Source organism: Labrus mixtus, chromosome 13, assembly GCF_963584025.1.
Source record: "Labrus mixtus chromosome 13, fLabMix1.1, whole genome shotgun sequence".
NCBI lineage: Eukaryota > Metazoa > Chordata > Actinopteri > Labriformes > Labridae > Labrus > Labrus mixtus.
Window position 1 is genome coordinate 5315162 of NC_083624.1, and position 24903 is coordinate 5340064.

The following is a 24903-nucleotide window of genomic DNA, read 5'->3' on the forward strand; positions in this document are numbered from 1 at the left end:
AGCAAATGAAGGAACGCTTAAGTTTCAATACTGCTACTGCTAATTGGTGGTAACGTGTTGAGGAGGAGGAGGGAGGGGGGGGGGGGGGGTTTCGTTACCACTCAGCACCGTCCGGGAACTACAGCAGACTTTTTCATCGAAACGCGGGAAGGCTTCGTGCGCTCGCGTTTGGATATATTACCTCGATTAGGTAAAAAGGGTAAAAAAGAGAGCAAGAAAGAAACACACATGTGGTTCTGGTAGGATATCCAAGTTACGGAGCCCGGGCTGTTGCGAATGCATCCGCGCCTCTCCGCACGGATTTGGATGAGAGGGGGGGGTTTCTATGCGTTTAATGGCCAGGCGTTCGAACTAGGCTTTAGTGCGCTCAGATGTGTGTGTGTGAGTGTGTGTGTGTGTGTGTGTGTGTGTGTGTGTGTGTGTGTGTGTGTGTGTGAGTGTGTGTGAGTGAGTGTGTGTGAGTGTTTTCTCTCTCTCTCTCTCTCCCGGTCGCTCTCTGTTGCCTCGTATCCACCGCTCCGCCTCCTCCTCTCTACCCCCCCCCCCCCCTTTTCGCAACATTGACGCAACCAGAAAAATACTGGAACAAAAGAAACAACTTCCTTGAAGCTTTGCTGAAACTGCACTTGGTGTGGAGAATGGAAGCTTGTTGTCAACTTGGGCTGGATGGAGAGAAAAAAAAAAAAACGTCGAGGTGAGGAGGGTGTCACCGGTGGCCGGCGGAGCAGCAGCAGCCGAGAGAGAGAGAGAGAGAGAGAGAGAGATGCAGGCGAGCCACTCCGGAACGCAACCCAGGGCAAACCGAGTAAGTGCCATTAAACATTCAGTGGAGTCATTTCAACTTTTGCCGTGTGACCTCGCGGCTAGTTCAGTTTGTTTGTAGAAATAGAAGTGTCCGGAATAAAGTCGTTTGGGGAAAAGGATTCGCTGCGAGAAAGGGGCACAAAGTAAAGTCCCCTGAACGCAGCACTGCCGAATTGATGAGGTAAAAAAAATATAAGTTGTAGGCCTTTATTTTTTGATAGTGGTGTGCATGTTGTTTTCAAAAATGACAAGTAGGCGACTCTTCATAAACAATGTGACATTCAGGGGCAATTGATAAGGAGGTTTTTTTTTTTATCATGGCTGTTAATGTAAAAAAAAAAAAACAGTGCTTTTAGCTTTATTCCGTCTTATTTCAAACCATTTTCCATGAGGTGAGTGTAAGAGAAAATACTACAAAGTGTCGTGCATTGACAGGCTCTCAGTTTATTGTTGTTATTCATACAGCAGCACGGAGCAGTCTGCCGGTTGCATGAACATCCCCGGCGATCAACTACGGCAACGTAGCGGCGATAAATGTACGGAACCGACGCGTTGTCATCGTGTTAAACTTTACTTTGAGGGTTTTTTTTTTTGGGTCCGCAGTTTGGGGCGGACGAGGCTCCGGGTGCTTTGTCGCGTCGGTGTTTTTCGCTGCATGAACAAAGGACTGGATGGAGTAGTCGGCACAGAGCGTCGGTGGAGAGAGCAGGCGGGCTGTTTACAATAATAACACGACCGCGCTGACGTCACGGTGACTGACAACGAGCCGCGGCCAATGGGGGCGCCGCGTAGCCATCAGCAACACGCTATATTTGGAAAGTGGTTACATCATCGAGGTGCAACAGAGGACTGTGGAGGGGGGGTGGGGGGGTGAGGGGGCGGGACTTCCGCTGGGGATTTTCAATTTGTAGTCCAGAAGCAGGACAATGAATACATTAGTTTTGTTTTTGGAGCTTAATGTCTGGATTTTTTAGAGGTTATAACCAGTTTTCTCTGTCATATTGTGGGCGTTATAGTTTTCTTTTAACTCTGCTATTTACTGTGGGACTGTTGATAACACAGGCTGGGTCATGTAGTCTTTCATCTAATATGAGAGTGTCAAAACAAATAAATGAAAGCAGCCGATCTGTCAATACTTTGCTGCTATCTCGGTTCTAATAATACTCAGCTATGAAACACTCAAAGAGCTGATGTCTTCTTGACAACAGCCTACTCTGTAAATATTTGCCTATCTGAAAGGGTGCGTAGAAATGATTAATGGCTGCTTCAATAACAATAGAATCAACACTTTAATGTATTTAATCAGGAGCTGTTTTAGTTTGAAATGGCCTACACATTTTCTCTGTTAAATAGTGAACTGTGACTTTACAGCAGCACAGAGAGACATAATCGTCTTCCGTCCCCCAAAGTTGTCTTTACTGGATATTTTCCAGCACAAGAATTTTTACAAATGCTTTAGGATTTGGCATGAGAATGAAAGGTGCAACTAAAGAAAAACGTGGGGCAAAATGATCCAGCATAAGTCTTGATGTGGGCTTTGTGTATAATTTTTTTTTTTAGGGCTATACGTCTTAGTAAAATCCGGGGTGACTATTGTCTTAAAGTAACAAGAGACAATGAACTTGCAAGCAGCCATAAGCTGTACAACCCAAAAAATAAAGCAAAAGAATATAATACAGTTCCCCTGCAGAAAAATGAATTTACTATGCTGTCATATTTGTGTGTGCGGCGTGGAGAAACATAGAATTTTCAGCATCACCTCAAAGTCAGCTATGTATTGACTGGATTTGTCAGGCGACTTATATAACTCATACTGAACTTACAATACGTCTTTGTCACAATAACACCACTCACAATGGAGTCTCAGATTTTACTGTAATGAGTTGACACCTCAGGATCATTTGTGAATGAGTGTGTGCTTTATTTTTATCTCACTTATTGTGATCGTAATGATGATATTTATACGGCATGATGTAACAACAATCGTGCAATTGAGGAAAACCTGCTTCATGTTCTTTTTAATGCTCATCTATGGATTATAAAATGAGCCCTAGAGGTCTCTGTGTGATTTGTAACAGATAGAATTAATATCATCTCATGCTGGGGGGCCCCGGTAGCCTACTAGTGAGTGCGCGCCCCCCATGTTCAGAGGCTATGGTCCCTCCAAGCGGGCGGCCCTGGGCTTAAATCCGACCTGTGGTTCCCTTCCTGCATGTCATTCCCCCCTCTCTCTCTCTCTCTCTCTCTCTCTCCACGATTTCTGACTCCATCCAATGTCCTATCTCTAAATAAACGCATAAACATTTTTTTTTTTTGAAGCACCATGTTAGATTTTTTTGTTATTTGAGCAACTTTGAGAATTTTAAACTTGAGAGCCCCAAAAAAAGTTAGACTGCAGCTGCAATAATAAATAATTACAAAATGTCTATTGGCAGTCCGGATGTTGAACAGTCTTCCGTGATTTTTGTGTATTCCTTTTTTTGTTGCTTACACCTGTCTCTCACTGTGACTGGATTCGTTTTAGCACGCAGTTTATCGATTCAGAAGCACCCTCGTTTTTGTATTTTTTTAACTTAATGTACATTTTTTTCCCCTCCATGTCTCAGTGGAGATTATTAATTCTGCAGTGTTGCTCGTGCAGTGCGTGGCTTCATTTCTCGGCACAACTGTCACCATATTTAGTGATGAAGAAAGGAGGAAGATAATATCCTAAATCACCAATCTTCTGGTTATAGAAAAAAATAAAATAACTCCTTTAATGTCAGCCATCCAAAACTTATTCTTCAAGGCCTTTCAGTAACCCTGCATGCTCGGGATTAGATCTTGCTTATGTTTAGCCTTCTCAGTAATCCCTCTCAGCAGCCCGCCTCAATAAAGACAAAAACATACACTAAAGGAATTGGGCAATCAGTGAGGAAGAAAAAAAACCTGCAAGACTAAGAAGAGACATAAACAATGTGTTGTTGGTTTATTTTTGATCTGTCCGTAAAAATAAAGAGCATTTCATTAGAATAGAAAACACCGCTTCTCAGTTTGACGCATTGAAATGTCCAGTGATCGTGGGCACAGGGTGCAGTGGTGCAAATCTGTGAGGTTATTCAAGTTATATTCAAGTCAGGTTATTGGTTATTGCATGGGATCTGGTTCTTTTGGAAATGTTTTGTTCAGAAGAGGGGCCGTATAGATGCTGTGAGCTTTTTATTTGAGTTGAAATTCACATGTTTGAGGTAAATCGAGCTGCTCCTGACGATCTCATCAAATAAGAGTATACCCGTCTCAGCAGCTTTCTCCGTCTATGTCTTAACATTTTACTTCTTATTTCTCTATTTCCACACGCACGTCTCCACACAAAGCCTTTCTTACAGTGGAACATCGTTTGTCTCTTATCCGCTCGCCTTATCTTTTATAAATACTTCTATTCCTCCATCGTTCTCTCTGATGCAGCTTTTTCCCCTTAATTGGTCCCTGTTTGTAATTTCATTTCAGACTACTCGATGAATTATACTCTCTTAATTTGATTGCTATGTGTGAGAATGTAAGATTATACAGAGACTAAATGAAAAGGGCTTTTTGTGCTGTAATATCTCGCTGGCCGAGCATGTGACAGCGTTTAGCAGGACCCTCACATAGGACTCTTTTTTTTTTTTTTACGCCAAACTTTTTGTCATGGGATTAAGTTAAAGCAAAGTTTGTTCGAGAAAAAGACAAGAAACATTTCTGATTTGGATGTTAAAACAAGAGGTGTGTGTGTGAGTGTGTTTGCACTTTTTAACCCCCCCCCCACCCACCCACCCCCACCCCCAGGGGCTAGTGTCACCACCTCACAGCCTTTGTGCTTAGAAGAGGTCAGAGGTGGCTGTTGTGTTTTCAGGGTGACCTGCTAGTGACTATTAGCCATTGATAAATGTGATGTCCACAAGTGTGCGGGCCGGACCCCTCCAAAGGGGGAGGTGTCACAACACGCCCCGCACTAACCTCTCCGCTAACCCCACCTCGACACACACGCAAAAACACACTCTGTGCCCTGCTGACAGGAGCACAAGGGGGCAGCTGCTACAGATGTCTCATAGAGAGAGGGGGAGGGGAGCTGAGGAGACATCAATGGAGAGTCTCTCTCTAGTCTGGAGTTCTCAGTGGGGCTCATTGTGTTCTCTAAAGACCAAGACGAGGGAATAGGCCACATTAATATAGTAAGCCTATAGTCTCTTATACTGTGTGTGAGAGTGCTGCTCACTTTGACTGCTGGGCTGTTTTGTGGTATTTTCAGAGGGATTTGTCTTCTGGTGTAAAAAGCCAAATACACACAAATATTAGCTGTATTTAAACAGCTTGATGACGAATTGAAATAAGGAGATTTTCTACTTTTCGGTTTGAATATGAAAGGAAATAACTTAGCTTTGGTTTTTACTTGATTTGAGCTGTTGTGTTTTTATTCTAAAAGTGAATTAAAAACTTTTTCAAATGATGGCCGACAACAGCATTTTGGGAGCCTTAAAAAAGAAGGTTTTGAAAACCTCCCAGAATGCAAAATAAAAAAATTAAAAATGGCACTGTTGAATGTTGAATGGCTCGAAACAGTGACCTTACGCACATGCCTATTACGGTTCCACACAAAAGCCATACACGAGTAGTGCTTTTTCACACTACGCTTCCAGTCATTAGCCGTGTGCGAGTAGATGGACGACTTACAACAGTGGCGGACTCCCGAGTTCCGCTTGTGCTGCTCACTATCAGTCTACATATATTTGAATTTCACTGTCTTTGTAGTGTAGGGTCACTTGGAGTAACAACCCCAATCCAACACAAATATTTTTTCATTACAAAGTCACGCTGCCAACTACTGGCATGTAATGGCATATAAACTACAGCTTTTCTAGTTGTTGAGCGTAGCCGGGTGCACTGCACTTAATCAAAACTTTGCTGCAGAACTTTTCAGAAAAAGAAAAAAAAACATGTTTCCAGAGGATCGTTCATGTGTAAGCGTGGCCTTATGTCCCTCAAAGCGTGACATTTGCCTTGTCAGATGGGAGCTGAGGATGGGGTCTCAGAAGGCAGGACATGACTTGTGGTTCTTTCACACATGCACAAAACTCCAGAAAGCGTCCTGTCATTTTCATTGTGAGCTGCATGTGTGAATGCAAATAGCCCTCGTTTTTCACTCCGAGTTTACCCAGGTTTTTTCCCACTAGCTATCTAGCTAATTTTGAGCTGATGTGTGAACGCAGCAGGCAATATTCAGAGAAATTCAATGCAAAAGAGCGGGGGCAAGTTGATGATATTTATATCCTGGGTCCAGCACACGACCACGGACTGTATGTGCTTGAAAAATGCAATCACGTATAGGCCTAAAGAAAACTGCTTTATCATGTTTTTGTCCTTCTCCACTCTTTTGTTAGTATTGTGAAAAATATTGTAATCCTAGCCTCGGCTTCTGTTGCTTCACTCGCACACTTCCGCATGATCCTTTTTCAAATGACCATGACGGCCTCCTGCTGTCACATGCACGTACGACCCGGATGTGAATGCTCCTGCTGTTTCTCCACACATCGTGCTTCAGCAACACCGTAAGGCAATGTGAATTCACAGACGGGGAAAGCAATATTATCACGCCATTGCGTCATCAATATGAATGTACAAAGACGTAGTGATGGAGGAGCTTCATTACAGCGCTGATGCAGAATCACACTTTAAAATAAAGGCTAGTAACAAGAAATTTGTGGAAAAGAAAATTCTGGCTTGTAGAAAGAGGATGAAGATTGCACCAGTGGCTCACGGATCACGTTATATAAATGACATCACCCTTGCTTGCCCACTGGTCGTGAATTTTCCTGAATATTGCCTGTTCACACAACGACTTACTCCGACTTTGCAGACAAATTTTACAAAGAGGTTTGCAGGGAAAAGTCTGGTAAAGGCGAGTTGAAAAAATTCACCTGTTTGTTCCTTACACCAGCAGCTCACTCTTAAAATGTTCAGATATTTTCATGTGCTGTGTGCATGTGTGAAAAATCTAATTTTGTGTAAACTAAACCCAATTCATACTCTGATGCACTCTGGTTCCTTAGGTTGACATTTTAGCCACAAAATGTTTCAGGCACCTACCTTTGGTTTAATTTGACCTTTGACCTCAGCCAACCTTTTTGTTGGGAGTGTCTTCAAAGGTTGTCTTTCACTCTTTTGTAGATATTTTTTTTCCACTTAAATAGAAGGATTTGCTCAAAGCCCCATGCTTTTAACCTCTGTGAGTGTGCTGTGAGCTGCTGCTTGTGCTACTGTCTATTTGATGTGATGCAGCCATGTCTGGTGGTGGTGTGAAAGGCGATCACATGAGAGAAAAGAGAGAGAGGGAGAGAGAGAGGAAAAAAAAAAAAGAAAAGAAGCCGTAAAACTCCTCATTGAATGAGAAGCAGCTGAGAGTAACAGCCAAGCATGCACGCAAGTCATCGAACATGAAATCAAATTACATTGAACTAAAAACTGCCCCGGCGTGGCAACTTTTTTCTTGCAGCGGAGGTTTTCGTTCCCTGCTGTGTCCAAACACCACGACACACGACACTGCGGCTCTTGTTCGGCTCATCTAGAGGAAGACAAGGGAGAGCTCCACTCGGTCTCGACCCTCCTAATGAAGAGATGCATTATGATGTGATTTCATTTGGGCGCGCTGAAAAGCTTGCCGTGGATAACGGAGCAGCCTGAGTAGCATGGTTCATTTGTGTAGTGACATGTGACTTGTGTTTTCGTGAGTCATAAGGATCTCCTGCCCTAATGGAAGGCAGTGTGTGCTCATGTGACGGTGACACAATGCAGGATGAACTGTATAGTATTCACCACAGCTCAGCTTGGCTACTGTTTGGCACAGCTAATAGGGGCCCATGGGCGCCTTTTTATCCTGTTAATTTTTGACATAGTGAAACCAAACAAACCGCAGTTTCTCTTCCAGTCACTGAACAGATTTTGGGCTACTAAGCAATCTTTGCACAACTCTTAACAAAACCAAACATTTCTCCAAGATCTGCATATGTTGCAGTTGTAGATCGCAATACGTGCATGTGTGTGTGTGTGTGTGTGTGTGTGTATGTGCACGCAGCACCGCCGCATCATGATGTTCCCTATGGTCACGATAGTGTTTTTGCTGGCTCATCCCTGCCTCTCCACATGCCTGTTTAACAACACAGAGCTCCTCCTTACTGGCTTCCTGTCCAAACCAGTTTATCTGTAAACAAGTGTGTTTTTTTCCTCTCCGCCCCATTGTCCACACTACACCAGAATGCACATACAATGGGCGCCCTCTCTCTCTCTCCCAGCCTGCTCTTGTACTCCAAAGTGAAAACCATTATGTACTATCGCAAAGTGCAATGCAAAGATGTGTTATTGCTTTTAGTGTCGGAGTTTGGAAATGTTTAAGTTTTAGAGAAATTTTACAACAAGTTATCTTTAACTGTTTATTTAAAAAAAAAAAAAAAAGTTGCATCAGAATATTTGCTTATTTTACTTAGGCACACCCTTAATCTAATAGCAGGTTGCAGCCTGGCGGAGCCTACTACTGACAGAGCAGGTGAATGTTATGTATTGTTATTATGTGTGCATTGGGATGAAATGGCTGTCTCTGTTTATCTTGCTCGAGGTACATTATGCTACAGCAGATATGAAAACAGCAGGGTTATTGTGGCAGAGCCCAACCTGTCCTTGCTTTGGCCGTTGCATGTACACTACAGCCGCCTGTGTGTGTAAGTGTGTGTGAGTGTGTGTGTGTGTGTGTCTGTGTGGTGTAGGCAAGCTTATCTCAAATTGAGAAGAAGTGGTTAGGCCATGTAATTTACTTACGGAATTTGTTTCTTTTAAAGCTATAGATATCCAAGTGCATTTGAAAAGGTGTTGAAAAGAAATCAGTCAAAAAAAAAAAAGAGTGCAACTGAAAGAGAAACTTTATGAAAATTAGAGAGGGCAATATGATGTCATAGCAATTTCAGATAAGAAAGCAATGTCCCCATTCAAACTGTGCAAAACAAAACTAAGACAGAGTGGAAGGAGAACATAACTGCTGACTGAGGCGCAGCTCTTTTACCTCACTGACTCAAATTGAATGCTTTTATTGCTCTCTGTACCCTGACATCTTTCAACAATTTTGGTTTGCATCTCTTCGGCCCTTTAGGCGTAATCTCACAGATTCCTTTTTTTTTTAACTTTTCAAACCTAATAATACGCATATACCAGCTGTTATACTCCTGTCATCGTCGGCTGCAAAAACGTGTTTTATTTGGCTTTTGTCTTTGATGGAGCCTGCCACTCAAAGACAAGAGCTATTGTGCTAACTGCAGATGTATTCAGTAAATATGGAACACATTTTGAATAGACATTCATGCACTTCTATGGAGAATGGTATGAAAAGTATCATGAAGTGGGTAATTCAGCATTCTTATACACCAAAAAGTCAACATTTATGCAATAAGCTCTCCTTATACTATTTGCTGTATAAAAAAAAATCTGCTTGATAAAAGTCTGCAGGCGCCATGTAAACTGGAAATGGTGTGTTTATGTGACAACAGTGAAAAATATGTTTTATGTGCCCTGACAGAAACATCTTAATTCATGATTTTTATAGGACACAGAAGTGATGGGAGGGGGGGGGAAGGCGGCAGTCACTTACTTACTCAACTTAAAATACAGCATTGTGAAATCGCTGCACTATACAGTCCGTCATTCAAACCGCCTAAAGGCACCTGAAGTGTGAAAAGTAAAACTGCATCTGCAAAGAATACCTTGTGTATTTTATTTTATAAACACAAACGCATCATTAGATTAATAAAAATATAGTCCTATGTCGTTCACTAGTTGAGCCAAGATAGGGTAAAACTGATTGAGCGAGTGATAGCCTATCTAATGTGGTGGTAAAGTATTTGACCTCGTTGGCCTCTACAAATTACGACGGAAGATTTGTGTGTGTGTGTGTGTGTTTGTGTGTGTGGGTGTTTATGTGCCGGAGTAGCACGAGTAAGTTGTCCTCTGGTGGATTCAATAATGACTCAGATGTCTGAAATGACAAGGAGGACCAAGCAGAATCTGCTTTTATTAGGTCACAGGCCAAAAGGCTCTATGGTTTTAATCTTTCAGTTGTTGTCGTTTTACGAGATACTGATTATTTGTTCATGTTAAAAGTTACCAGTAACCTAAGCTGTCAGATAAATGATGTGCAGAAAAATAGTACAATATCTACCTAATGTATGTTGTTGGAAAAGTAATAGAAATGGAGGGAAAAGACTAAATTCTGAACACCTTAAGTACACTATCTTCCTAAATGTCACAAGTTGCATGTCTTCCACTTACAGAATGTTGTTTGGAGAAATAATCAGCGGATTAAAGTGCAATAAAAGACTATGTTTTAATCCAGGCCATCTAAGTCAAGAACTGTGTATTTTAACCAGGAGGCCAATTGCATTTCTCAGCCTTTTAGTCCGTTCACTTAGAACCATGGCCTTTGCAGAGGCTTTATAACTTTCAATTACCTTTTTCTACTTATATGATGAGAGGCTTTGTAGAGCAATTTGTGGGGGGGGGGAGTGGTGAAACACTTGACACATTCAAATGGTTGTTATAACATTAAATCAGATCAATAGGCTACATGCAACTTAACATTTTCTATCATGTTAAGTACTTTTTTGGTCGTGTGAATGCCGTGTGTTTAAGTTGACCTCATTGCACTTTTGACTTATTTCAAACTTCTGTTTTGTTTTTATCATACGCTTCTGTGGTACATCTTGTGACTTATAAATACAAACTTGCCTGGTCCAATGGTTCATAGTCGTTTCCCCAGAATAGTGGCATTCATTTTATATTAAAAAAAAAACAAAAAAACTGGTTTGAACAAGTTTTTACGAAAAGGTTTTTTTTTTTTTTTTTTGCTGTGGTGGTTACTGTACATGTCGACGAGGGAGCTTAAAGAGTTAATTTGTCTTCTCTGTTCAACGCTGCGTGGGCTGCGAGATCATTCGAGAGTGCATTTTCAGCGACCAATCAGCGGCGCGGAATCCACTCCGCAGTAAGCCAATAGGGAGAATGGGAGGCTCTATCGAATTTGAATGAGGAGTGTATCTTTCGGCGCCATTTTCGAGTGAGCAGCGATTGCCTCAGCAGCTGCGGAGAGAGGATGCTGACGCCGAAGACGGAGAGAGAGGAGAAAAACCGGAGCGCTCAACATTAAACAGCGGCTTTTTTTTTTTTTTTTTTTAGAGAGAGGGGGGACTCGTTGTATTCTCAATGGAAACACAGGTAATTCAAACCACAAACTGTTTTTTAATTCATTTTTTTCACCGGACACTGTAGTGTACGCGGAGCCACACGGAGCGGAATACGGTGGAAAAAGAGGAGAGAGAGAGAGAGAGAGAGAGAAACCGGCCGTGGCGGGGGGAGACGTTAGCCATTTGGCCAAGCTTTTGCCAGCTTCTACTTCTAGCCTGTTAGCTTAGCTTTAGACCTGCACGTAATAGAGGGATTTTCAGACTTTGCTGCGCTGAAACCGTAAAATAGAAAAGCGCTCATACTGTCGTGTTGTTTCATGCAGGGAGTTGAAGGAGGAGGAGGAGGAGGAGGAGGAGGGGGGGCGGGGAGGGGAGGAGGAGGGGGGGGGGTATTTTGAAAGAAGAAGAAGACTGGTAGGGGGGAGATTATTAAGCATGAAGGAGATACTTTAACCAAATCAGAGTTGAATTATATTGTTTTTTTTCCCCGTCTGGTTTTGAGCGGGAGGTGCAAAAGGAGAAGCACAGTCAGTCGGCAGTGTCAACAAATGCACACGGCACCTCTCTATACTGGCTATGGAGGGAAAAAAAAAAAATCAATACGAGAGACCGTGACAGACACACACACTGCCTGTTGTGTTAACTTAATTTCTTTTTTATTTTTATTTTTTTTACCAAGCGTGTCAACCTATTGCAGACTTTTTTTTTTTTTTTAAATCCAGGCATATATGTTGTTTTGGGGGATTCTTTGAACCTTAAAAAACAGCCGGTAAGTTTATTATATGCTGTTTGACCCTCACAGTTCGTGATGCCCTTAACAGTAATGACGATTTTTTTTCTTCTTCTGCGTTTGTGGTGAGGTGGTTGTTAGAAGTCCTAACCTTACCAGTGCATCCTTTTTTTTTTTTTTTTTTTTTCCTTTCAATAACGTAGCTCCTTCACCCATTGCAGGATAATTAACTCCTCCTACGTCAATAACAGTCTTCATTTCTTATTTTATTTTTTTTATTTTTTTTTTATAGAAATGCATATCTTCCATTAACTTGAAATCATTTGCCTCTCAAGCCAAGTGACAACAGTCATGACTTGAGATGATTCAACTTTATTCTCCTTGAAAAAGTTGAATGCATTAGTTGTGTAGAAAAAAAAAGAATCGTGCTGTTCGTGGTTGGTGGTTTTTGGGCTCGTCGTATGAGGAAGGGGTTTTTCTGTTACTGTTTTCTGCCTCTTTTTTTTTGCCCCTTACGAGCATTGCTCCACTTTCTGCATGCCATGTACCCTGATTTTAATTCAAGTACATTGAAGGGGGGGGGGGACCCCTCTGCGTGGTCTAATCGGTTTAGTAAAGAGTGACAAAAACGGACCTAGTCGTTAATTACTGGAGAGGTTGTTTGTGTGGTGTTTTCTGTTGCCTTTTGCTGCTTCATAATGACTAATAAAGCCTAGGAGAGGAAAAGAGAGACTCTATATAATTGTGCGTCTGAACCCGCCCCTTCTACTTCCTTCTAAGTAGAGATCGGTTTAATGTGTTACATAATGCCAGGCCTTCCTATCTTTTTGCATAGCTGCATTCATTTGAACAAATAGGTGTCAAGTGCTATGTTGAAATATCTTAAAGGAAAATATTCTGATTCAGATGAATGTGTGGCAAGACTGTATGCATCGAATTTTCCCTGCAATGCCCCCCAACCCCCACTTGGCCCGTCACAAATGACAGTGTGCTTACTAATAGCATTTTTCCAGTAATTTTATTTGCCATACATTTTTTTTCTGCAGCAGCAAGGTTAATATTTTTGCTCCACTTTTTAATTAAATAGCATAACCCAAGAGGAAATGGGACTAAATATGACAGTCAAAGGCAAAGCTTTATTCACTGCAAATGCATATTGAACCCTTGCTATAGAAGTGGGACAGCATCTTTCCAGTGAAACTGTACATAGTATGATCTTTTTTATTTCCTCGGAGGGCATTTAGTTGGTGGAAGACTAACTAACATGAAATGAGGGGAAAACCCTTTCTAAGCCATATTATACAGCAAAAGAGGGAGGAAATTACTTGACTGTAACATATGATGAACTTGTGGGTGTAGGAAACCGGATAAATAGTATGATAATTTCCAAATGTGACAAAGCTATGATATTTGCAGCTTTAAAAATACTTGAATGTGTAAATATTCTTTCTACATCACCATGTGTGTTTAAAATTGATAGGGAACAAATATCCATCCAAGTTTATGTTACTGTACTTCCCGAATTTGCTAACTGTCATGTCCTTATGTGACGCTCAAAAATAATTCTAAACTGTAAGTTTTAATCTTAAGAGAGTGATCTACTGTGTAAAACCCATAAAGAGTGTTAAGGCTCAGGTCTATACAATCAGGTTAGGGTGTATTTGAAAGTATGGGTTACATTGCAGTGTGGAAAGGGTGTAAAAGTAGAGCCTGGCAGATTTTAATTTTATAAAATACATTTCTATTGTTTTTTTTCTCTAAATACAATTTTCCACTGTAATGTATGTTCTTACATATACTAAAAATACAGGCAAGCTGTACTACACCTAACACTCTATTTTGTGCTAAAAGTCAAAATTGTCTGTTTTCAGTCCACTATGTGAATTCTGAAACATAGCTGAAAATAGTTTAATACATTTATTTTTTTTAGATCATAAATGGATTAAGATAGAGTGTTTAACATAATCTATGAGTAAAAGGGAATTTGACTTAATACACATGGTAAAAAAGGTACTTGCTGTTTGAATTGACACAACATTGGTGGTTAAATCCCTTTTTGATCTCATGTAATTTTAGTGGCAAACTTGTCACTCAGTTTTACAATATTGTCTGTGATGTATGTGCATAGAGCTGTGACTCTTGTTAAAAAAAAACTACAGGTTTGAATTGGTTACATCTAATCTCTAGAGGGTAGGAGGTATCACTTCGTCAAAAATATATTTTATGGCAAGACATCTTAGTAATATGTAAACTGTTGTGAACTGTTTTCTCACTTTTAGATCATGTTAATGTTCTAAGGTGAAGAAGGTGTAGTAATTTTGTGCATACTACTCTTACTCAGTAGGGAGCATTTGTAAATCAGTATTCATGTATTTTTACAGTTTTGGATTTTAGTTCTGTGTAAAGTTAATCTCCTTTGAATGCTACAGGTCTAGTCTCCCCTCCGTTCTCTGGTATCTGCCTTTGCACTCTCTTTGCAGAGCACCGTTGTGCTGTTTCAGACTGTTAGCATGACATTGTGTGACTCATCATTCTGTCTTCTCAGACCCCTCCGGCAAAATGGGCTCCCACCCCCATTTCCTGGTGAAACTGTGCCTCTCTTCTTGTACTTGCTCACATGTGTTATAGCCAGGCTGCATTGAACCCCCACCCTTCTCTTCCTTCTTTCTGCACCACTCAGCACAAACTTTATAGTATTCAAATTTGCAGTGATGGGAACAGGTTTTTGCGGCTCTAGTTGGTTATTTTCCAGATGCTGGTATTGGTTTTAGTTATTTGCCTCAACAGCAATAAATATAGGCTGTCAAGTTGTTTATGTGCGTATAAGTGAGTTCCTCAAGAAAATATAATCTAAGTTTTAGTGTCGTAAAACGTAGTGGAGAGTGAAATATACTGCAAGTTTAGATGTGACAACGAGTTTCTATATATTTGCATGATGATGTACTTGTCCATAAAATTTCAGCTGATAAACATAGTGGCAGTGGAGCTGAATATTAGATTGCCAGGTCCCTTCTTACAAGCATATGTTTTGCATTGGCTTTGGTTTTTGCATACAGCAGATGACACATCACTGTAATGCACCAGCTTTACACCTGTTTGTCCAAAGTAATGAAAATGTTTCATATAAAGTTTATTTAGTTTGCAGTATTTATTTTTTTGAATTTGTCAGTTAATCTTCTTAGTGCTGTAGTAGTGTGAATACACTTCACCATGTTTTCATTGAGGAAAATTGAAAAAGTGGATTGAATTTTATGGCCTGCCTAAGTGAGATCATCACTTTTGAAAAGTGATGCAATTTGGTGATTAATAACCAATGTTTTTAAATTTAGTTAGGATTTTTAAAAGGTAAAAAGTTTACATTTTTATCCTTTCCACTGAAATACTTACTCCCTTTTATTCTTGTATGGTTTTGTTATGAGACAGGAGCACCTGGACTTGAACAACATGTTCAGAAACAATACGTCAGCTGTTAAAGTGCTGGTGAATTCTCTGCTTGATAATTAGATTTCAGGTAGTAATATGATAACCTGCAACAGCACTGGCACTAAGATCTGACATAGCAAGAGTGTTGCTCCCCTGGCTACACACATGGGGTTTTTTATTTCTGCTGCACCAGCCTTTTTTTCCCCTGAGGGTGCTAGATAAGCTCACAGTGTTAACATGTAAGCAGTTAGATTGGAAATATTTTTTTGTAAACCTTAAATATTGGTGGCCGATGGTTTGTGTTTTAGATGCCCTAACCTAGTAAGCAGGTAACACCTAACCCTCTGAGCTAGGCTGGGTGGTTTGGTGGAGAAAGACCAGATAGTGTCTCACTGTGTCACAGAAACTTACTTGTTTGAGCAGTTATACAATTCTGCCCTTTATGCCACATTTTGTGTATTTTTAACAGTAATATTCCAGGTTTTATTTTTGATTTTCTGTTGTGGCTCACATAGATTCTGCTTCTGACTGTACAGTTTAAGTATGTTTGTCAAGCCTAATCAGGAATGTGGTAAAATCACCAGAGATTAATTAGATGCTTATTTATATTAAATTAAGCAGTCTCTAGAGCCTTCCCTACATTTAAGGTATTTTAGCTTTTTTTTTGGTCAACATTTAAAATCATTGGACAGTGTTACAACAAAAGAAAGTCCTTGGGAATTCTCTTTTTATTTTTTAAATAATATTTTCCTTGTTTTTACACTTGGTAAAAAGTAATAGTAGTTTCTGAATTCAGCCAGGGCATTTGAGTTGGAATATGTACAGAAAAAGAAACCCAAATATAGTCTGTGTAATTGGTGCACAAGTTTATGGGTGTGCCATTCAACTCTAACACGTTTGCTTTGCTTCCTCTTTTCCCTCTTTTGCTAATGTGTGCATGTACATTCAACAATGAAAACAATAAATAGGATTTTAATTTCAGCTTTATTGGTGGTTCGGTAAGTTTTCCCTGCAACTTAAAGACGTTATGATAGTCATGTGAAAGACTGGTGCTAGTAAGTTTTTAGATTTTGCTATTTAATGGTCTTAGGACAGGGCTTTTAAAAAAGTTTGATGCTTTTAGTCAAGTCTCCTCAGGTCAAAGTTTTGAGTTGCATCACAGTGTACTGCTTTGTCTGCATCCTGTTTATTGCTTGTCTGTCTTCTGTGTGAGCATGATTAGTTCATATGATGTAGTAAATAACTGGGGAAGCCAGAAATGAGTTGGTTTGGAGATGTGTGATACTGAGGTAAAACGCTTTATTTATACAGTAGAGGCAGATACAGAAATTGTGTTCAGATTAAAAATTACACCAGACACTTTGTGGACCCGCTTGTGTATGATAGAAATTGCTTTGTCATGGGGGAACCTTATAATGTCGTCCACATTTTTTATTTTGTGGTTAAAACATCCTAATCTATTATTAAACCTATGCAGACGAACCGTCCTGTTGTGAGAGCTGTTCTCACTTATAGAAAACAGAATAATGTATCATAATATATACTTACTTTACATGTCAGATGACTGCTGTGCTTTCCCCAAACCAGTTCCAGGTGTTGGTTACATTGTGTTTTTTAATTATTGAACAGAACTTAGTTTCCTTCTCAGTGTTTGAAATCATGGATTATTCTGGATATTGTGATTCTGAATGTGAAGAGTCAGTCTGTCACAATCACACCTGACAGTTAAGGGGGTGGTGTTTACCTGTAAAGAATGACTCGGAGGTCACTGTTAGTGTTGTCCTGTGAAATACTTTTATTCCCTTGTAGATCCATGGAACGAGTTTCCACGTGTTTACAAACGTTTCTGTCATTAATTTGACAAGATATGGCTTGAGCTTCGGTCTGCCTTCTATGATGGATGTGTTTTTTCTCTGTGTGCAAATAAAAAAGCTAGAAATAACACATCCCATTACTGATCTATTTTTTGTATGCAGCTGAGCAGTTCATTATAGGTATCATCCCTCGTCTACAATGAAACAGACATGTTTAGCTATTCACCATTCACAATTTCTATTTTATTTTTATATTCACACTCAAAGTAGTTGTGGTGGAGCTCTATTACGTTATGATATGCTATTGCACGTTGTTGCTTTGTAATTGGTTTTATATCTGCTTTTACTACTGTAGAGAACCCATGCTGTGTATACTCTGCCCTGGTAGCTGATGAAACATTTTATCACACCTTATAAACTTGTGCCTCAATGCCAACATAACTTTGTGTGTTTGTGTGTTGTCCAGCCAAACAGAAGACAACAGTGTTTGGCCTAGCCTATTACCTGGTGTTTATTTAGCTTAAATGTTTCAAGTGGTGGGTGTGTTATTGTGTAAGGTTTGTGTTTCTTGATGCCAAAGTGAAAAACTAAAAATCTGTATTCTCTTACCTTCATTGTATTCTTCAGCGGTTGATTTAAAAAAAAAAAAAAAAAAAAATGGAACTTGTCATATTTATCAATATTATTTTCTACTTGTAATGCTTTAAGATTAGCAGTTGGGTTTGCAGGATACTTGTTACTGTGTACAGATGGTTATTGAAAGCCAGCTTTATTAATACAATAGGAAACCTAAATTTGCATGGGAGTTTTCATGTGAAATTTTTTCATTGTGAATGTGATCACCACTTAAGAGCCCCCACACACACATACACACACATACAGCTGATGCTATTGTAGATCTCCTTTTAGTTTGTGCTTATACCGGCAGAAGACGGTGTTACACAACAGAGGCCGGCCCAGACAACCGAAGAGGAGGTGATGAGTTGTCATGTCCACATCCCTGCACCCGTTTGGGTGAAGGAGGTTACTTGACCTTCAACCTTGGGGTCAGGTGACTGTTTGAGGCCATTGTATGGGGAGCAAACGTCGTAGGCACGGGTTAAAAAGGCTGAGCAGTGAAGGTGACATGTCTGGGCATGCTTCCTTAAAGAAGAGGGAGAAAGATAGGGAGAGGTTAGAGTCATTGATGTGAACAATACTTGGATTTGTAAAGAAATTATCAGCTTTATAAGGAAAATACACAGCTTACCTGATTAGTGCCTTTTTGTTAAGTAAATAATTAATATGGACAAGGTAAAGTTGTTGATCCATTGCTTCTTCACAGTAATTCATACAATACTGTCTGTGCCTCAGCATAGATCATGATAAGCATGTACACTTAGGGGAGGATAAGGAAATGATTCAGCTGAAATTTTGTTTCTAAATTCAAGTACTGAAAGTGTATTTGTATGTTGTGCCTTTATCATGTTTTCCAAATTTGCATCTTGCAGATACACACCATGCCTTGGATATAAAACAATGAAAAAGGGAATATAGCAGGGCTGTAGTCTTCAAGTAAACCTATGAAGTAAGGATGCAAGAAGCTATAAATGTTGATGATATTTTTTTTTTATATATATTTTCTTAATTTTTAAAATTAATCTATTTATAAATTCTTCTAGTGTGATAACTCAAACCCTTTACTTGTCGGTTCTCTTATCAGTACATTTTTATGTTTAAGAAGCAGAGACCAGCAAACTGACTTATACATTATTTTTTTATTCATAACATTTTCTTTGGCATTAGTTTTTATGGTTTACTCTGGGTTTTGTAGGAGAATATGTTCTTTGAAAAGGGGTGTGGACCTTATTTGCCTGGGGCTAATACAGGGAGACTTGTTTGTTTTTTACCAATTGTCTTGCACCTGTTTAAAAAAACAAACACTCCTATTTGTTGTTCTTTGTACAGTGACAATAAAGGCATTCTATTCTATATGCAAGCCCCAGAGATCTGATAAATATTCAACACTGATGTACAGTTTTGTGGGGTCTGATATTAAATCCCCTATTGAATGCTGAAAATATTTATTATTATATTTTTTTTTTTACCTAATGTTAACTTGGTAAACTGATGGATACAGGAGTTGTTGTTGTTGAGGCATACAAGTGATGATAAATGTTTAAATTTGGCCAAGCCATAACGCACATAAATTTAAAAAAAAAAAAAAAATGTACGCAGCACTAAGTGGTCCTCTGTGGTCCCACACCCTCTGGCCACTGTTACTGACACTGTGTCTGATGTTTGACAATATTGCTGAACCTGTGTTACCTACCTACATGATTTGTAAAGATAATATATATTAACTGTTGTATACTGTCCATCACTCAAAATTACAATTATTTTGCCTTGAGAGAGGTTGATGAGTTGCATCCTATACCATAAGTGTTACTCTAATGTGTTGTGCATCAGAGAATTTAGTTTTTTTATCATTGCTTGTCCTAATTGCATAAATTGAAATAAGAAAGCAAATCTTCTCGTTGACAAATTTGCCATACAGTAGAATAGATGGCTTTTAGTTTACATAATTTGTGCATTATATAGGTAATTATGACGGCACTGTAAGGGTAGTTAAGAACAACCTGATTACATTTTTATTTCTGCATTTGCACAGTTTATGTAACTGCTCAACATTTTTTCTAAAGCTGACCAAGGTTTAAGATTGACTTGTGACCTCAAGTCATCTGGTGTTTGAGATGTGCAGTCTGTCTATCTGTGAGCAATTTGTGGCTTTTTCAGGGGGGAGGGATCAGTTGTGTTGTTGCATGGTAATGTCATTAAGACTAGGGAACATTTTAAGAATACAGAGTGGTGTTTGTGGTACACTGACATCTGAAGCTGAAGGTCAATAAAAAAAATATATATTTTTTTTAAATGCAAAAATCAACCACAAATTTATATATCCTTTTTGCTTTTCTTTTTTTAACCTTCTGAGTTTAACTATCCCACAGCATAACTTATGGAAGCAATACGGTTTTTAGCTGATCGTCTAATCTGGTGCAGGTGTTGATGTGTTTTTTTAAATATTTTTTTAAAATTATTGTTTGTGGTTGCAGCTTTCTTTCCACCTGACAAAATAGTTCCTACTATGTCATGTTTTTATTTTAGACTTGTTTTATATTTTTTTATGGCCATCAGCTCTGAGTGGCTCTGAAGTTTGGAGCAGTTTTGTAAGCCTGTGTGTTAAAGTGTGTGAGGCATTACCAGGGTGAGGCTATTAGGTCCTTTTCAGACCAGGGTCATAATTACAGGTCCATTTGAGACCTCTAGTGGCAACACAATCATTGGACCCAATCTCCTACGGGACTATTATCAGAACAAACTTAATTTTTACACCTTTACTTAAAAAGTAAGTTGTATTAGAGGAGCTTTGTTTTAAGCTTCAGATATGTTATCCACTTTAACCAGGATGGTCTACAACACCCTCATCACTCTTTCAAATTTTGAGTCAGTCTTTTATATGGCCTTCGTATCTTGTCTTTTATTTAAAAGGTTTTAGTGCCGATTTCTAAATAAAATAGTGGCTTCTTTCTGCACAGTGAAAATGTTTTACAGGAATGCACCTCCATTTTTAAAATGTGTTTTCATATATTACAATACAGCTGTAATAGTCATTGTAGGAACCACTGGCTGAGATAAGGATCTCTCTCTGACATGACACCATCTCTGTAGTTCTGACAAAACACTCATTTTACACTTGATGCTACTGGGCATACAAATGAACTCCTTAACATGATGTTCAAGGAGTCATACAATATGCTAATATTTCCACTGAATTGCTGGATACAACTCAATGCGGAAAGTAGTCTGCACAAGTCCTGCTAATCTCTGGAGTGACTTTGGTAACCTATGGCTGGTCTTAGGACAACCTTGGTCTTAGGTCGGTTGGCTCCAAGTTTCATGGCTGTAGTTTAAGAAAGACTCTTTTGGGGGTTTCACCTGCACAGACATTGAATAACATTATTAAGGAAGTGGTTCTCCAAAGTTTGCATGAAATAACCTTTTTTTAGCCTGCAGACATTAGTCCTATCTTTATCTAAAAAGATGTAAAACTGCGCAGCCAGGTTTCAAAATATGGTGTACACAGTTTTCACAAAGTAACATTAACTCCCATTGAGATCTTTAACAACTGCATACATGTAACTTTCTGGTGTCCATATACTTTTGTCCCTGTATAGCTCTTCTAGTGCTGAAATTTCCACAATCTGACTTCAATGACACTAAGCTCCATTTTGTTTTTCTGTGTGTTTCAGGTGGGGAACCTCTTTGCCCTATAGGAGCCAACAGAAGTCTGCACAAGATGCTGCTGACCTTAAGTGTATTAAAGTCTGTGCCCATTTGGTTGGACCAGAAGTCTGCAGGACAAGGAAAGTGCAATTTAAAAACAGGAGGATAAGAGTGGGAAGCAGAAGGACCCATGGATGCAGTTCTGGCAATGCTGTAGCAGCACGGAATGGTTTGTGGGTTACACTGAGATGCAGGCCATACTGTGCTGCCGCAATAAAGCCTGAAAACACAACCTGGCTGTCCCATCCGCACAGCTTTACCTGTTGCCTTTTTTCACAGATTGTATACTTAACTAAGACTTTTGTAATTCATTCTCCTGAGTACTGCCATCTTCATTATTGTTCTTCTGATACTGAAAACTAAGCTGAGTTCGCCTCTCATCTGCTGGTCGCCTTACTGTAGCAGCACGTAAATATTGGAGTTAAGACTCTAGCTGAAGCCTCCAGTATTGATCGTGCTGCTGAAGCAAAGCTGACCACTCACAGTCAGAGCAATCCAACCACTCGGTGAACTCCAGGGATGCTTACAGGTACATTGATTACACAGATTTAGGTAACCTCTAAGACGGTCTTGATATAAAAAATGTTAATTTCTACACACCATCTGTTTACATGTCTGCACACTTGAAATAAAGAAAATAAATGAATTGCTGTTGACTTTGTGATTTGAATACAACATACCGAACTTACTGTTTAGTGTTTTTTTTTGATTTTTTATTAAAATGTTTCGTTTGGCTTGCACTCAGAATCCTTTACATGGTTTTAAATAGACCTTCACCCGCTATAAGAAGTCACGCACATGACGGCCTTTACGTGGCCTCTCTGCAGCGCTGCTGTGGTGCCCAGCCTGTTCACCGTGAGCCGTGGTGCAGACAGATTTTCGGCAGATTACAATGATAACACATGTTGTATAGTCCTAAATACAATGACTAAAAATATGTATTTAAAAAAAATACTGCTGCTCGGTTTTAATAATTCCTTATTTTGTAATGCATTCACCCGTTTCTTATGCCAGAGTCTCTTAATTCTATTGTGCATTTATGGGTGCCTTTACCTAAACACCTTTTTGATTTATTTTTTTATGTTCACTTATTTTACCCCGCATGCCGTCAGGAATGAAATGCATTTCTGTAACAGGGCTGAAAAACTCCGTTAATAAGAAGTGTTGCGTGCGAACCTGCTGCATACATCTCTGTTGTAACAGGACATCCGATGACGATCATCCCAAATCAGACTTTCCTAATAAAAGATTAAGATGTTTATTTTTTTTTTCCTCCAGGATTTGGGGATAAAGTGGCATTTTTTGGTAGGGCTCTTTTTTTTTTTATTAAATTTGAAACCACATGCTTTATTTTATTTACGGTAAAATAAAAAATCCAAAGAAGAAAACAAAAATGTTCAAAGTCATGTGAACCGAACCATGCTGTCAGTGAAATCATGAAATTAAAAAAGGACGTTCTGTCCTTTTTAAATTATTTTATTAACATTTGTCATAGTTCGGTGGCTTTTTCTGGAAATCTGAGGCCCTGTGATATTTGCTGCCCCACTGAATGGATCTATACCGCAGCTGTCTTTTTCCATTTGGCCTTATGGGCCTATATCATGATAATTATGAAATCTGAATTTATTTGTTGTCTATAATTATTAATAAGCTGAATTTTAGACATTTGGCAAAGGTGACTTTTATGTAAACGATATTTAAGAGAAAACACTTGAATGCGTTATTGGAGGACATCTTCCCTACACGCATTGTGGCTGGCATTTTTATTCTAATGTTGAAAAATGACATCTAAAATACGAAGGCTATTTAACAATCGAGTTGTGGTTACTTTTTAAGATTTGCCTGACTATAGTAGTAACATATATCCTTGTATTTTATAAAAGATGTTGCTGCAAGACGGACTGTGTGTGTGTGTGTGTGTGTGTACGTGTGTGTGAGGAATAAAATACCAGCAACTTCAATACAATTCTATTAAAATTATTCTAACTTTCCTGCACATTTGACTTAATGCAGTCATTATAATTTTATTTTTTTGGCAATTGTTCACAGTATCACAAAAACTGCATATGAGGCTTTAACATGGAAGCGTCTTGGCACGGTGCACATTTCCACTTTTTCATCTTTTAAAAGAGATGCTCAGTCGAACTTCTTATTTTTTTTGCTTTTTCTTTTTTCCAATTGAATTTTGTCTCCTTTTACACTGATAATGCTTATTTTATGTTCTTGTTTGATTTTTACAAGAACAAGCCCGTTCACGCTTCATCTTCAACATTTTCCAGAAAAAGTAAAAAACAACTATGTATCAAATTAATACTTTAATACCAGGAAATAAAACACTGAAAGATGTTTTAATTAGAGGAAAATAAAAGAAGTCTTCCGTTATTTCCCATCACACACTTAGACGCAGTGTGTGTAAAGGGGTGTATGAGTGCGGGACCTCATCTAATGATGCGATAACACACTGGATACACTTTAAATGCCTATCACACATTATCTGCACATTTTGTCTTCTTGATTGAGTGCATAGATCCTACATAACATTTTATTTTATTTCAACTCACGCAGGCCTGATGTTGCCAAAGCGACTGACCGTGCGAAATGGCTTGACATGAAATGTGCCAGAAACCCCATCTTATTCATTTATTCACCCGATTTTACTCTTAATTAGAGTTGAGTTGACGTGTTTAAGGCTAAATTTAAAAGTGCGTGCCATGTCAATTGAAATATTAATGTGGAGTGCTATATTTATTTCCACCCTATATTTGCCTGGCAACAGAAGGCTATATATATATAAGAACGTGCGTGCCATGACGTTCATCCTGAATTATGGTCAGTGCTGACATCACGGATTTACTTTGTGGTCTGATCTTTGGATTTTTTTTTTTTTTTTTTTTTTTAATGCACGTGTGTTCAGGATAATAAATGATGAAGATACATGACCAGTTCACGGTGTCCTTTTTTGCCAATGACCTACTTAAATAAACAGGACTGTTGGTGATAAAGCACAAAAAAATACATCACTGTACAACACTGAATTTTAAGAATTACTTCTATTTCAAAATTGTATGCTGACTTCAATGCTTGTTTCTCCAAATTCAGATGCACAGCAGAAAATAGGCCCCACACTGTACTTTTAATATCCTGGTATTCTGCAGATGTTTGACTTTATAGACCTAACGAGTCATGCAACGAACGAGTCACATCCACAAATAAATCTTGTGCAGCATTAAAAGTGAGTGCTCACCACACGAGTCGATCAAGTACCCACTTTTATTATCGCTGATAAATGAAATAAAGCATCATCTTAAAGGGTTGTGTGGCAATAAGAATCACAGGGGGGGGGGATGCTCTGTTTCTTTTTTTTTCTTCTTACACCGTGTCTGCAGCCTGGTGAATATTGCACACGGGCCCTGTTATGCAACGTGTGTAACCTTGAAGAGGTTGCAGCATCACCGTGGTGCGGATGCGCTCTGTGGGGGGAAAAGGCCTGGGGATTATTACACTCTATATTTCTTTCTCCTTTTAAATACCTACATTCTTTTGATGGAGTCACTAAATAAGAAACAAACATGGA

General features: G+C 39.1%; 1 long non-coding RNA gene across 1 annotated transcript; it reads left to right on the top strand.

Annotated features, from left to right (window-relative positions):
• Window positions 1-560: 560 nt before the first annotated feature.
• On the top strand, window positions 561-21978 carry LOC132986711 (uncharacterized). The gene is made up of 2 exons (XR_009675539.1): window positions 561-805; window positions 21296-21978. It is a non-coding gene; the product is annotated as an uncharacterized LOC132986711 (long non-coding RNA).
• Window positions 21979-24903: the final 2925 nt, after the last annotated feature.